This window comes from Numida meleagris, chromosome 4 (genome assembly GCF_002078875.1).
Source record: "Numida meleagris isolate 19003 breed g44 Domestic line chromosome 4, NumMel1.0, whole genome shotgun sequence".
Classification (NCBI taxonomy): Eukaryota; Metazoa; Chordata; class Aves; order Galliformes; family Numididae; genus Numida; species Numida meleagris.
Window position 1 is genome coordinate 67,019,993 of NC_034412.1, and position 16,251 is coordinate 67,036,243.

General features: G+C 37.3%; 1 protein-coding gene across 4 annotated transcripts in view; it reads right to left on the reverse strand.

Moving 5' to 3' along the window:
• The window catches only part of SORBS2 (sorbin and SH3 domain containing 2), a 194,750-nt gene that overhangs the window by 175,139 nt on the left and 3,360 nt on the right, over positions 1–16,251 (reverse strand). Inside the window, exon 2 of one of the 4 annotated variants that reach the window (XM_021396834.1) lies at positions 3,976–4,026. The exons of the other annotated variants lie outside the window; for them this stretch is intronic. The gene's annotated coding sequence lies outside the window, so the exon portion shown is untranslated. The remainder of the gene's footprint in view (positions 1–3,975; positions 4,027–16,251) is intronic. 4 annotated transcript variants of the gene reach the window in all.

Below are 16,251 nucleotides of genomic sequence, written 5' to 3' on the forward strand. Positions count from 1 at the left end.
TGCTTAACAAGGGTCACGCAAAAAATACAGCAGAAAAATCTTCCAGACAAGACTAAAATGAGGTCAAAGACTTGCAAACAACAGATACACTCATCATTTTGTAAAACAGGGTCAAACAATAAGCCCATCCAAGGACAGCCAAGGTCACAGAAAACAGACAGCAAAAACAGAACAGACTAATTAAAGCATTAAAACCAACAGAGAACATCATGATGCTAGTTGATCATAAATATGAATCTTCACGAGAAGTATACCTGTTTGGAGCTATCTATTAGCTAGCCTGAAGCAGTGTAGTGTTTATGTATTCTAATGTTTATTAATGTATCCCAGTTTACTTTGTTCCACACGTTTGTAGAAAACATTGCAAAAGAAAAAGCTTTTTCCTCCCTTCCACAACATTCCCGTGTTTGCATATTGTACTTACAGCTCTCCCCCCTTTTGTCTCCTGGGACTTGTCCACTCCACACACACAAAAAAGGGAAAGTTCTGACGAATTAGGTAACACGCCTAGTAATGGAACAGACTTCCAACTCAGCTTGCCAGCAGATAATGACAAGCTGTCAAAATTTCACTAGGAATCAACCTCATACTGAGGTCACCATATGAAGATTAACTGAGAAAAGTCCTATGGGTGGCTACCACAGTCTCTGGTTTTCACAAATTCTGCTGTATTTTCATTGCCATCAGTAGCAGAAGCCAACATAGCTGCTTTTTCTGTACTAGGCAAAACACAGTCCTGATACAGAATTAAGTTACAATTGACTTTATAAGTTACTCTATCTTTAACAGATACATTTTCTAACTGTTGTAAGTGAAAGACCATCATTATTACCAAGTAACACTTCTGGAGAGAGCACCCCAGGGAAAATAGCTTTCCTGACACCATTGATCCCAGTTTCCTTTAAAACACATCCTTAAGAAGTGTTGCAGAATTCTTAATTTGATTTTGCTACATTCTTGTTTTTATGCATGTGATTATGAAGATACACGTACCTCTGAAGTAAAAAGGAGAAGTAAAAAAGTAAAAAGTATTTGTGTGCAGATATTAGACACTTTTCTCATAAAGGTGTGATTAATGCATACTACTTTTTGATTTATTCTTAGAGCAGCTCTTAGGAAAACAAGCAGTTCTGAAAAGCAGATCTAACATGTCATCAAGCTTTCTTCGCTACATCCTCTGATGTTCAAATTCTGTAACAATTTACAGTATTGTAACACATCAATATACACTGTTCCTTCATGTTCTGGAGCATACACAACTTACAGATAGTGCTTCCTTTTGGACACTGAAATTGGCATAACACTTCATTGTGGGAGGAATTGAGGTGTACTGTATCTTGACACAGAGCTGTGGTACTGCACTTAACTCAGTACAGTGATGTTATTCAGAAACTAGCAAACACATACGTGCTGCAATGTGCAACTGATTTTTATTGCTGGAACTAAGCTAAGAAAAAAGCTACAGAACATTCATGCCAGGTGCACTTCTAGCACATGACCCACACCAATAAATCTCATGGTGAATACACATTTCCTGCAATAATATTCCAGTACCAGCCTTTCCTAACATAAGCACCATTATTGCTAGAATCAAAATTCTAACTAGCCACATCAATACAGTGAGAACAAGATGCATTGCTCCTTAATGTTTCTCTAAATGCACTTCTGAAAATGCTCTACTGCCAGAGGATTTTGACTCAATATAACTGAAAAAAAATATCATATGTAAATACAGAAATCTGGTTAAGACAACAAACTCATATAAGCACAGTATAGCTACCTCTGATTTTACTTATGTGCAGTTTCCTGTTTGCTTATAATCATTTCAGTGAATTCACACAAGAATACTGTGAAAGTGAAATATCATTTATACTGATTTTTGCAAGGAAAAATGGATCACTTACTAGAGTATTTGTAAGTTGTTCATGTTCCATACTAATAGACTTTATTAGTCAGCTACAATTACTTATAAGTCAGCAAGTAAAACCCCAAATTCTTTCCTACCTTAAGAGGAAAATAGTTGTTTTGAACTTGATTAACATAAAATCTTAAAGACAACAACCAAATAACTGAAAATAAATAACTCCATATTACTCTGTTCATGTATTCACATATCTCCTGCAGATGCTCATATTCAGGAAAGGGATATTTGATATACCTATTCCTTTGTAGGCATCTGAGCTAACATACTAAACCCACTTAAGTCTGAAATGCTTCTGGAAGAGGTGAGCATACCTACCATCTTCTACAGTTTCCTCATATTCTTTTGGAATAACAACAATTTTAAAAAAAGCCTGAATCAAGCAGAGTAATTCACTTTAGATACTTCCATAGAGTCAGCAACAAAGAAACTTGACATAGTTGGGCTGGCTAACTACAGACCTCTGGCAGCTCTCACATTTTAAGTGAGTCATGCAGGCAGGATTTTCTCTCTAGTGTAGACACGTAAGTTCCAACAAGGCAGCTGAGTTCACCAGGCTTGAATAGTGACAAGACCGCAATGTGCAGTGATTCTATTGCCTCACACCCACATAGGAAATGCCTTCTCACCCATTGCCTCCAGCTGAGACTACTCTGTTTAATGACATCAGCATCCCTAGTTCTAGTCATTCCATGCATTAGAATGAGTTTAGCTTCTTGAGGATGGCACCTGATGTGTGAGCAGTCACTCTTGGGTTCAATATCACATATCAGCTGACAGGTTAGAGCAAATATTGGTTACAACTCAGGAAAAAGATTGAGTATTTGTACAATATCAGAGATTTTTCAGAAAGAAAAGTTGCTATTTCTTTAACTCTGACAAAGACTAATAGAGACACTAATTTGTTCTTACAGCTGCATAGAGAGAGAGCATCTGCTAAGGTCACTATGAAACAGAATCCAGAGATGGGGACTTTTAGTAGGCAATTCTTTGCATGAAATACAAATTAGCATATTGTCCAGCCTGAAACAAACCTTCAAATCCTTCCTGTTATTCAATCAGCCCTCCATCTCATTTGAGTCCTTGACACCAGGTATATAATATCAGATTAAATATGCTGACTTTAAAAAAGCAATGGGTTTTTGTGTTAAGAATGTGATAATCAAACTGAAGTAATATTCAAATGACCATTTCTGTAGAGCTTCTGATTTCTTTTGATCATGGAGTGGCATACAGAATGCCAGATTCATCAGTCTGGAGGCTTATAATGAGTACTTAAGTTATTCTATATAACTAAACCTTCTGCCATGGAATCGTAAAGTGGATTGGGTTGAAAGGAACCATAAAATCATCCAGTTCCAACACCCTACCATGGGCAAGGTGGTAACTTCAGCACACTAGGATTAGACTCTAGATACTTATACATTGTTAGAAACTACAGAGCTACTACATACCCTCTCTTACATTATAACTTGAAGTCTGGGAAGCAGTTTTTTCTGTGGGCTAAAAATAGCTTGCTCATCCAGCTCCATAAACAGTCCAGTAGTTAAACTGTTTAATTGTTTGATTTAGCTTCATGTATGAGTGAGCATCATATAAGACTTACACATGTGACTGATACATTCTTCCCATCAAACTCTCTTCACAAAGGCTGCACTTAAAGTTATATTACTGCACAATAACTTTTCAGCTATGGGACACTTTCAGGAAATATCCTGTGGGCTCAAGTAACAACTTTATAATCATAAGTATAATGAGAATCCACTATCATTAAAGATCCCTTTCAGAAAAACTATTCTGAGAAAATTATTTTTTGACTCTTGTTTTCATCATGAAAGAAAATATTTCCCAAGAGGAAGGTAAAAATGCAGAGCATAAAGTCAGTACATTAAAGCTAAATCTTAGAAATATCTGACAAGTACTTTTTCCCTGATCCAATTTCAAGACTCACATCCATTAATGTCTGGATGACCATAAAGGGTTACACACCCACATGAATGCCAGCTCTGTAGAAAAGCTATCTGATTATGCTTGCACATAGAATGTGGTCTTACCTGTATTCTACCAAAGCCATATCAGAACGCAGGTGCCTTCTTGGCCTCATTCTACAGAAAGGTGTTGCAAATGAGAAAATTACTTTCAAGTTAAGTAAATTAAGGTGACACATCCTTCCCCTGCAGTGGAGGATATTTAATACTTTATGCTCATTATCTATCTATATTTTTTTTATAAATAACATTTATAAAAAAAACCAACCAACTGAAACATTGGTTTATGCAAACCAAATCTAGAAAACACTTCATACAGCTTCTAATTTCAAGTTCAACCAGTTGCTGCTAGCATTACAAATCAGATAAACTTAAAATTTTGGTTTAACATGCCCATACTATTTAGCAAGTGTCAGATAGAAGGTGAATTCTTCTGCTGCCTTCTTCACCTCCAGCACTGGAGGAATCCAGAAATTGTCCCATCCCACACATAGTTTTCCCTTTGACAAGCTGACATATCAAATAGCTAACTAACATAACTACATTTTAACAGTTTTAGTTTGTCATCCAGGCAAAAGCTAGGCACTTATTTGAAATGAACTGAGAGATTCAGTATGGTTAAGGGATAGCAGTCTGATTTGCTACAGCTTTTAGTAGCACTCAAACCAGCTGATGGTAAAAGATTCTGCAACAGATGGAAACCAAAATGATTGTACAATGAGATTTTGACTAAAATTTCAGTTGTATATCAATTTGAAAGAATAATAACAGTAGTTCTATTACTGTAAGTGACTCCTTCTCACTACTGAGATAATTTCATGGCCTGCCTTAAGAATGATGAAATAAAAAGTCTGCACAGAAAAAAAAACGTCCCCAGAAATATCCAGAGGAAAATAAACTAGTTCTCAGGGCTCACACATTCAGGGTCAGGAAGCAATCTGATTGTGTGAAAGCAAATTGATCTAGCAACAGCATAGCATAAATGCTTTTGAGCTACTTCTTGTCCTAGGTTAGCTTGTATGAGGCTAGTTCTGTTCTCTGAATATATCCAAATGCCAATATAAGGCTAAAAGATGCTTATTGCTATTAGTCTCAAAAGCATATGTCTATTCAGTCATCTCAATTCAACAAATCTTTATTCATATTTTTATACCTTCCTCAATTCATCCCTTTTCACAAAATATGAATAGGCCAGACCAAAACTCTGAAAGCAAGCCAGTTCCCACAATATCTGATGTTGTCTCGGGTCTTTTCAGGGGAAAAGGTTTAATAGAAACATGAGAATATCAGTTTACTTCAGCACAGAGTATCTTCTGTCCTGGAATCTGTATTCATTAGCATTACACCTTTGCAACATTACATAGCTGCTTAAAGTAATCTGAATCCGACAACTCACAACCCATTGAAAGAAATACATTCTTTTCAGCCTCAGATTTTTTGTCTGTTTTTAGCTCAAAACTGAACTAATGAGAGCTCTTTAAAACATTGATTGCTACAATCCAGTATGTACATATTAACAAACATTGTGAAACTTAAGTTTCAGCTTTTTGTGTAGCTCTATGTTTGTGGTCAAAAATCCTGTTCAGCCTTAGACTCACTGGCAGTATGCTGCAAAGTTATTTCTTTCAAATCGAAACCATTTCTATTAGAACTTCACAAGAGGTTTTTTTCCCCTGGCCTCATGACTGTAACTCAGCAATGATGGGTCAAGATACCCAACTCTTACCTTATAAATGGCACTAATAGTGCCAGATGACAGCTCAATGTGTTATCTAATTTAGGACCTACTACCAAGGCTCCAGCTCTCCCTTATGGACGGTGAAGGCAAACTGAGCACAGAGTGCAATGGCATTATAGCAAGTATGATAGTATTCAGTTTTAAGTAACAAATTTCTTTGTAGTTTTACATCCCAAAATCTGTTGCAGAGGTAGAAATGAGCTCTAAATTCTTTTTCAGCATTGCAGTCAAATCTGTCACCTAACCTGATATTATAGGATTCTAGAACAAACAGTTCAGGGTAGTCAACTAACATCCAATTCCTTAAAAAAAAAAAAAAAAGAGTTTTGCACTCATGCACCTGTTTACAGTTATTTACACTTATTTTTTAAACTAAAACTAAAACTTATAGCAAAAAAACGTTTGCATAAGTTTCAGGTGTAAAATCAGTGTACATATACATATCATGTTGCGTTGCCTTTATATTCTGGTTTAGCTTCTTGGCCAAATTCATCACTTAATACCTGGAACTACATACAATGTTTATGTACATGAATAACGTAAATCCATATGTGGATGAATACTCTGAATCATTTTGGTGCTGGCATATCTAACAACAGGACATTAGTACTTCATTTGTCTGCCTGCACTTCACAGCAACTGGCAAAAGGCCCTTGCCAGAGTAGGACTTGTATATTTTTGCAGGCAGCATAAAGAAAAACATCTTCTTGGGAAATATAGAGTAAACAAGCAGCCATTAGTTAAATGTCTGGATAATAAGAAGATGCAGTAAAGCATTTACTATTAATTTTATAAGATGTGATTATATTCACAGTCAGTGTAGAGCAAATGAATTACAAAATGTAGTGTAATTACATGGTATGGATTCAGTCTATTTTAGCTTTTCTCAGCAACACTGCAAGGATTGTGACTAACGGTAAAATACTCATTACAGTTATTTTAGGAGTCTGAGCTAAACAAGTAGGATAACTCTACCGATAGCTCCTTATTTCAGTGGAGATTGCTTAGAACTTTTTTTTGCTGCAGCAAATTGAGGTGCATATTGAACAAATTCCACTCTTCCCTGCACATCACACTACTTGCCCAGCCCAGTCCTTGAAATCTAGTACGAGCTGCAGCTTTTCTATTTCACCAAGTTACTGTAACACCTTGTGTCTGGACATTTTAATTTTTCTCCATCTCATTTATGACTCAGGACAGATTCCTCAACTTTCACATGGGAAACCTGAAAGAACTGCTACACCATTCACCAAGAACACCATTCATTCACTACTCCTCCTGAATACACTTTCACCCTGCCAGCAAAACTGAGAAAACTGATCCAACAGCTGAGAAATATTTCGAGAATCCCTAGACACAGATCATTTTCTGAATAATACAGCAAGCTTCCTCATGGTTTTTAACTCTAGTAGAACAGCACTTGCATGGACTAGTAAAACAGATTTGTTCTTCTACATTCTAGACTCTTACACCTAAGTCTATACAATATAATTATTTTCCTGTGTATGAGTAGTGATTCTAATACTTATTTGTACAGTATTCCTACAGTTATTCTACAAGCCGATATTGAAAGATTAATTCCTGGATATCCAAAAGCCTGAGTTATACCACTGTGGAGTCACAAGCACCAAATGCATACAGGAATTTATTAAGGGACTCTGAAGCACTAGAATTCAAGGTCTGCACAAATGTTATTCACCCACTTTTTTTGAAGTATTTAGTATGTTTCAAATTTTCTGGCAAGGGCTGCAAACCTCTGTTTCCTCATGTCTGTTGCCATGAAACATAGGGTCTAGTTTTTGAGCTTACATAGCACAACTGTAAGCATTACCTGCATATAGAAAAACAGTATGCCATTACAGTTGGAATTGAAAGTAGGCATTTCTACAGAAAATGAACTCAATATCCAAATATTTTTTACATGAAATTTGTATACAACCACTTTCTAAGTCTAATAAGCACATTAAAGTGAAAGTAATCGTATAAAAAATTTGGCTTCATCTTAACTGAGTTCATGTGTTTACATTAGAGCCTCAAGAGACGTTTATGACATCAACTGATCCTTCAGTGCTCCATCTAAAGATGAGTTCTCCCTCCCTGACATCAAACTTCCTATGATTTTACCCAAATAGTAACGGGATAGATTACAAAAACTGTATTGTTCAAAGCAAAGCATTTAAACAGAAATATTGTATCTGATAGCTGGTTACTCAAACAGCTAAAAGCTAGTAAACATGACGAACTATCAGAGAAAGTATCTACTTTATTCACTTAATTTTAAACACCTTCTGGGTGTGTCTTCCCTAAAATTTAGCTATCAGAAGTCAACAGCTGAGATCTCCATTGAGGCATGTATTTTTAATCTGGCTATGCAAAGACTTGTCAATGTCTTTTCAGCTACTTTTCTAAGCTTATTAATTTTAAGTACTTAACATTGCAAACTGACTTTAACAACTCAAGAGGACAAACATTAGGAAGAGGACAAACATTAGGAAGAGGACAAACATTAGGAAGAGGACAAACATTAGGAAGAGGAATTCAGATAAATCTAAAACATAAGACTAGGTATTGATTTGAGCATGTATAATAGAGATTTGTATTGTTTACCAGCTTGGTGATAGAATCTAAATTCCTGAATCAGTCTTATTTTCCAAGTGTCGAGTTGGATGAACACTGAAGAATCATCTGATTTCTCAAGGATGAAAATTTGCACCAAAAGCTAGTATACTCCAAGTCAACCACTTCTTCTATATCCAGATTTAATCATACCAAGTAAGAGAACATTTGAAATGTGTTACAGCTTAACTCATATTTCCATGGAAGCTGGATGAATAGGATCTAGCACCTCATTTTCTTTGCCTAGCCTCCAGGGATTCAGCTTCAGTAGTGAAGTCTAGGAACTCATCTAAGGAATTTATAATCTTATGAAGCACACAAGCCTTTCAAAAACCCAAGTGTGCTGAGACAGAAGCTGCTCAGAAGCAGACAGCTGTTACTCTCCTAACAGCTTATGCCTAGAAAAGGATGAATTTTACCCATCTTGTAGCAGAAGCAAAATGTTACCCATATTTTAACAGAAGGAGAAAGTGGATTTATCCACCTCTGAACTGAATAGAGGTGCCTCATGTCATGGTTTTGTGATTTTCGGTTATTGGTATTCCACATCATAACATCATGTAGTGGATATACCTGGTTCTCAGAAGAGAAGGACTATTACAGTCCCCACGGTACTTTGCTCCTTTGTTACTATTTTCCAGCCGGAGGGAAAAGATAGAAGCTCGCAGTATAAAAACTTGCAGATCACGAGACCTCGCCCCTTTTTCCGCCGTCTCTCATCTTGGCAGCACCTCGCTCTCCAGCTGTCTTATCGTCGGTAGTAGAGTAAGGCCTACCTTGATTTTAGGACATTCTCTCTCTCTGTATTGGATTTATCAGCTTCAATTGTAATTATATTGTATTATAGTGTGTTGTTTTGCATTCCGATATCGTATTTAGTAAATTAGTTTGTTTCTCCTCAGATTGTTGCCGCTGTTCTTTGCTCTCAGGGCCATCTCCCTACCCTTTTCCCCTTTCCCCTTTTCCCGGGGCGTGGGCCCTTGGGTGCCCCGTCCCCTTTGTTGCAGAATCGGGCCTAACGCCCGTAAACCGTTGACACCTCAGTATTAAGAATTTCTGCAGCAGAATTTTTTGTATCATGTATGCATAGTCAGCATAGATACAGCACAAAAAAAGACAAGGATCTCCTGGAAAGAGTCCAGCGGAGAGCCACCTCTCTTATGTGGAAAGGCTGAGTGACCTGGGTCTTTTCAGCCTTGAGAAAAGAAGACTCAGAGGTGATCTGATCAATGCCTATAAATATCTGAGATGTGGGAGGCAAAGGGACGAGACCAGACTCTTTTCAGTGGCACGTGGTGATAGGACAAGGGGAAACAGCCACAAACTGAAGCATAGGAATTTCCACACAATTGTGCTTAAGAACTTCTTCGCAGTAAAATTGACAGAGCACTGGAACAAGCTGCCCAGAAAGGTTATGGAGTCTCCTTCTCTGGAGATATTCAAGATCCACCTGGATGCCTACCTGTGCAACTTTGTCTAGGGAGCCTGCTTTGGCAGGGGGTTTGGATCTCTAGAGGTTCCTTCCAGCCCCTACAATTCTGTGATATACCATATCAAGAATACCATGGCATTACTTTTAATGGAAAGCAGAAGTTTAAAATCTAGAGAGAGATAAAGCTTTGCTATGCCAGACATCTAAAGAAAACCCAGTGTAGTAAAATTAAGATCTGATCAGCTGCTTCTATCTATGTGTGAAACTGGCATTTCAGCAGACAGCTAGTTTACAGGGCTAGTTACCTTGCAGCATCTGCCATGGGAAATGAATGAAAGCTAAATATATTAAGCTATCCTAACAAAGAGATCCTGGAGAATCACTGGACAGGAACACAAGTAAAAACACATTTCATTGCATCCTTTACAATCCCAGAATCAAGTACCTGAAGATATAAAGTCAAGAACGATAGCTTAGAAAAGCTCACGTAGGAATGAAAAAAGTGTTGTCTGATAAAGGAGATGCATTCTCACTCTGAGGAACAGGCTTAAAAGAAATTTTGTTATGACAATCACTCAGGAAAGTAATTTGTAAAAACTCCAACCATACAGGAACAGTCTATGAACTGAAGAGGCTGGAACTGGAAACACACATTCCTAAAAAGCCTATGACACTATCACCAGATGTATGTTATCTCTTTCACTATCAAGGAGAGAGATCTCCCAAGCTCCTTGCCTAAGCTCACTTACAGTCCACAGATCTTCTAAACTTTCCCGGAAGTGAACAAAAGAATTCAACATGCTAATACCTGCTTGTCTATTATAACCCTTAACAACAATACTATACTAAGACAATCTTTGTGGCCATATTCAATGTTTCTATGCACATTTGAAACAGTCAGTTTCCACAGAACTTTCACCTACATGGCTATAATATACTACAGGACAACACGCCTCAACTCAGCTGCTAGAGCAACTGTGCACTTTCACATTGCTTAAATATACTCACATAGATCAGCAACAAGATATGCCATTTAGCACCAACAGCAGTTTCTTTTATAAAAGAAGTGCCACATCTCAGTAATAAACAAAGCCAGGATCTAGGAAAAACAGGAATGAGAGAATCCCGTGATTAACCAGCTCTTCCAGCTTTTAGTCTCTCAAGAGATGAGACAGTAAATGTGGAAGAGTTAACAGTCCCTCTAATTTATCACTCCAAAAACTTGTATTTTGCATGACAGAAATATTTCTTTGAACTATGTTCTTTAACCAACTCCAGCAACACTATGACTATACCCATATCTCTTCTATTCTGAGTGAAGCATTCAAAAATAATGAAAATAAATAATCCCTGGAAGTTAAAATACTCCAGCACATCAACGTTACAAGTCTGGCTGTCAGATACTGACAAGGTAATAAAGCAGCCTTTGCTTGTATCCATCAGTGTTGCCCCTTCCTATCTAATCTGCATGGCAGCCTTCACTAGCCCATCAGGTATTCACAACATGCACAATAAGGCATAAATCAAAAATGTTACTCATTGTGAAGCACCAGAACTTTAGCTCCTTGCAAGTCTGACCAGCCAGCTGCTGAGCTCACTGCTCCTGCCTTCCCTTCAGCTGGACTCTCATTTTGCAGGGCACACACATTCAGAAAATCGACACCTACAGGAACAGTGGCAGGCCAGCAAGAGCTGGTCTGGGGGAGGGGAGGTTCTGAACAAAGGAAAGCTTCTCAAAATGGCTAACTGCTTTCCAAGCTCACATGTAGACTAAACAAGGGCAAGCCCAATAAAATCAACTAGCTTCACAATAGCAAGCTTTGTGTTTGTATTCTGAAAACACTATAAGCTGTATCTGCTTAAAACAATATTGAATGGTCAGGTGGTTTCCAGATTTAAGGCATGTTAACATAATCAGCCTTAAATTAAAGCAGATGGGAATGACAGATATGTTAAGGTTATTAAAGACCTCGAGAGGATAGAGTTAAATAAGGTTACCTAATCCATCTTAGAAGGGTATTATGAATTGCATCACTTAAACAAGAATAGCATTCTTGCATCTATTTTAGATTTTACAGGACTGAATAAATAAAATTACCAACAAAATGTAATTAAAAGTATGCATGTAACATATCTCTGTCTCTACTAGTCTGTTTTTGGCTGAGGAACCACCAGTACATTTCCTGAAATTGACAGACATTCATAAGGACTTATTAACAATAAAGATAATACATCTCCTTCTGATATTGCAGTACATTACTCAGCAATGATCGTGGTTTATAAACCAGCATATTGTATTTATTTAGAACAAGCAATCTGCCTCTAAAGCCTTAAGTATTCCAGTATAGATCTCTGAGAGGTTCCCCTACACCAAATCCAAGACAAACCACAGGCCCTCAAAGCTCACAGCACAGCAATATTCAGCACCTGTGCAGCGTGCATTCTCAAATTAAGTTAATAATCTTATCTTCATACATGCAACAGTTATTAGCATACCTTTTAGACCTGATTCTTGCGACAGTGGCTATGTTTTTTTTCATTGATAGTCATTAGTTGAGATACACAAATGCTGGAGTGACAACCTGGACTCCTGTGTACCGATGCCCTGGTTCCTGTCTGTGGTATATTTTCCAGCTCAGTTAGGAGATCACAGCAAGCAACCAGGAAAAGCTTATAGCCTACTAGAGTATGGAATCACAAATGAAGTGGGAAACACAGTTAAGATCCATCACAAATTAGAGAAAGACAACCAACTAAATGCACTAGTTAAACTGTTAGCCCATAGCAATCTTGCAAAAGCATTCTTATGTATACTTCCATACCAAAGGCAACAAAATATTTAAAAACTCAACCTGTGGGTGGTGTTAAATATGCTTTCAAAGCAGAGGTGGCAGAACTAGTTTTCAGGCAGAGAAAATGTGGGTTTTGTTTGCATTTTGGTCTGAACTGGTACTAATGTGCTTAGCCTTGCCAAAGCTGCAATTCTTTCTCAGTACATGCAAAAACAACATGATAACCTTTTTTAACCCTTCCTCCCTCTATAATCCCCAGACTAACAAATCCTTGTTCCCAAGGTGAACTGAAGATCAAGTAACAGCTGAGCTCTGGCTCCCAGAGACACTTTTCTGAATTTAGATGCCTATACTCAAATCTTTTTTTGCACCCAGCTTGGAAATGACTTTCAAGGATTCCCAACATCATGGGAAAAGGTACAAGGACAAATTAAGCCACTGCTAGCACTCAATATCTAAGGAGTTCAGCTTACACACATTAGTTTTGAAAGCAAGGCAGAGGATCTTTGAAATTCCCCAGCATCTCCATTTATAAAAAGTAAATGACTCAACACTAATTTTCAATGTACAGTTTACAAATATTGGCGTCTTTACTACCTTTGATGTACTGAAAGTCACCAGGGATCAGTTTGTTTTCTCACTTGCCTTTTTAAGATTAAACAAAGCATTTCCGCTCAACTACAAGTTACATTCAGCTATTTAAATAAATCTACAGATTTGAAGTTTTCCTTGTGAATTTATATATAACAAAGTTGTATTGTGTCAACCATCACTAATTTAAAACTTTGGCTACATTGCCCTAACTGCAGGGCATTGACAACAGCTAGGCACGTTCTAACCTCCAGCAGGGTTAAAAGTAACCAAAATGAAATTTAACAGCAGCACAATTCACTAATCAGACTAAATTAAATCAGCACTCAGAAGGAATGGGGATTAGAATTAGCAAACTAAATCTGTTAGATTTATATACTTTCTTTTCTATTCAGTAGAGAAAGTTGCATCGCAGGATATGAAGTGGAATCTTTCCCCAGCAATAAAGCACTATGCCAAAGCAAGGCTATTCTGAAATCAGAATGTATGCCTCAAGTAGCACCAGAGTTGACAGAGTGGAAAGAAAACACTCGGTTACATTAGATAGATCAAAAGATATTTTAAACACCAAAACAAAATCTTTATCTATAAAAACAAAATTTATCTATCTTTATCAAAACAAGATCTTTATCTATGAAAGCTAAACTGTAAGTTTTAGCATAGAAAGATTTAGTATGTCCATGTTTTTCTCAAGCAGTTTCACAGCTGCTAGAAGCTTTGGCCACAGGCATATTCTAGGCAAGATAAATAATAATTTAAGTTATTAGCATACTTATATAACAGAGTTCTGACAAGCTCTGCCAGTCTTCCGCATAAAGTTCCTTTAAACAATAACAATATCTTAAACCTGCTTTCTACAAAAGGAATTAAATGAGTCCCCAAAAAAACTATTTAATCTCTGTATGTGCATGGTGCTACCACTGTTTCTGTACTTTATTTTATGTTAGAGCAATAGCTTTGAGAACACCATGACATGGAGAGGCCTATAAACCTTAGACATTCTGGAAGCACAGAGCAATTTTGTCTTAAGTCATAAGAAATGCATAGCAGAAATAAGGAAAACTAGGCACTTAAGTTACCTTGCATTATAAAATAAAAAATCTCAACGTTAACGGAAACTGTCAGCTGTTTTCCTTGTTCAAACAAGTCATCAGTTGGGAGGCAATAAATCTGAAATGTTGTGCACCATCTTTACCCTGCACTTTGGTTTATGTTCTCATGATAACCATACAACTAGAAACTCCTTTTTAGGGTTGAAACTGAGACTGTCAAGTGATACATGTTTCTAACAGCTTTGGTTCTTAAAAACAAATTGCTTCCAAATAAAGTAAAATTGATACAAGTTGCTAAGTTGAAACAAGCAATGATCAAGTAAATGTTACAACAGTTTAACAGTAATAAGGTCATTTCCCCATTCCACTCTGTCTGCCCTGTGAGGGCTCTGCTTTTTTCCTTTAAAAACACTGTATACTATTTGAGGGAGACTTGAGAAATACCATCTGATGTGTTACAGGTGAAAAGCTAGCAGCAGTAACTGGCTACTTCCACCTGGAGCTTCAGTCCCATATCAGAAACTAGCCCTGTTTGTTCTGGAGAACTATCAGAACGTAGTGGGAAAGCAGCAACTGGGCTTCAAGAAAGCATCAACTAATTTACTTGCACCCCATTTAATAGCAGAAATTTAGTTGCCTCCTTTCTATGCTGTATCCTTCTGTTGCAAACTCAATCCCACTAGAAAGTTTGTTCTTCCAAGCTTTAGGCTACTAAAGACCGTGTTGTGTAGTTCTTATATGGCAAGTGCTTCTAAAATAATTCTCACAGTGCCTATCATTAAAAAAATTAAATAGCTATTGGGAATAGCACTCTATTATTAAAATTAGTGTTTATAAAATTTTTTCATAGGACTCAGCCTCAAGGTAAATCAACCATGGAGCATCCAGATTCCAACAGTGCTGGAATGCAGAGCTCTGAGCAGGGGGTCTATATGAGTATGCTCATGTCAAAATGAAAAACTTCAGGAAAAACAAACAAACAAAACACCAAAACAGTAGCTAATTCAATGAACAAAGAGAAAGTACAAGTTTGAGAATAAAAAAAGCCATGGAAGCATTCATACGTTCAGGGGATTATCAGTCTTTCCAGTCTTAGAGATTCTTATTAGCACACTCAAGTACAATATGGGGATCTGTAGAAGGGTATGCTGTAGAAAGCAAAGTTGATAAAGTTTTTAAACTCCATTTTAAAAGGCTTACAATCACAACAACCGTTTATTTAATCTTATGTCAGGCTTTTTTGCAGAAAGTACAATAAAGAGGGCTTTCAGAGTCTACCAGCCAATCTGGAACGTTGCTAGGGAAATACGATAGCATTAAATACATTTGAGTTTCTATTGGCAAAAAAACACTAGTTTGAATAATGCTACTGTGCAAACTCCCAGTTGTTCACAGTATTCCACCACTTACTATTAGTCACAAACGAGGACTGTACGGCACAAAGCAAGTAATTGTATAGGGCAGAAAAAGCACCGATATCTTCACCGCGTACTTCCATTATGACAGAGCCTTGGAAGGACTTACAAGCTACTGTCATCTCTGAAAGGATAAGACAGATTTCTGAGAGAGTTGCACTCAGAAAAACCTGCACCATGCCCTAGAAGCATCTTCACCTCTCAATCCACCTGAAAGAAACACCAGACCTGACACTTATCCTCCTCCCAGCTTTGCTTCTGCTACATCAGTTTTACCCTCTAAGAAGCTTTGAGTTTACTCCAGCTGTATTCCTGGTTAACCCCTGGACATTAACTGCACAGTCAGTAGGTACAGAACAGCGTATATACTACTTGCAATGCTTTATTCCAGTTTGGTAGCAAGTCAAGTGAAGCCGGCAGCCAGTTGTGTCAAAATTCTCTTTTATACTACAAAAGATGCTTGGCATTTCTTTCCCAAAGAAGTGCATTTCCTAACTTAACAGGAGTAACATTGTTTCAATTCTTCTTTCCCTTTCAACATGGTAAATGGGAAGATCCTGCAATATCATTGAATTGCAAGAGATTAAGGAAGTCAGTGTAAATAGAATTTTCTGTAACACTGAATTATATTGTCAAAGGGATTCATTAGAGGCTACCTGGACTGCAAAATTTGTTGTCTCCATCTTTACTTCCAAGCATTTTCTTC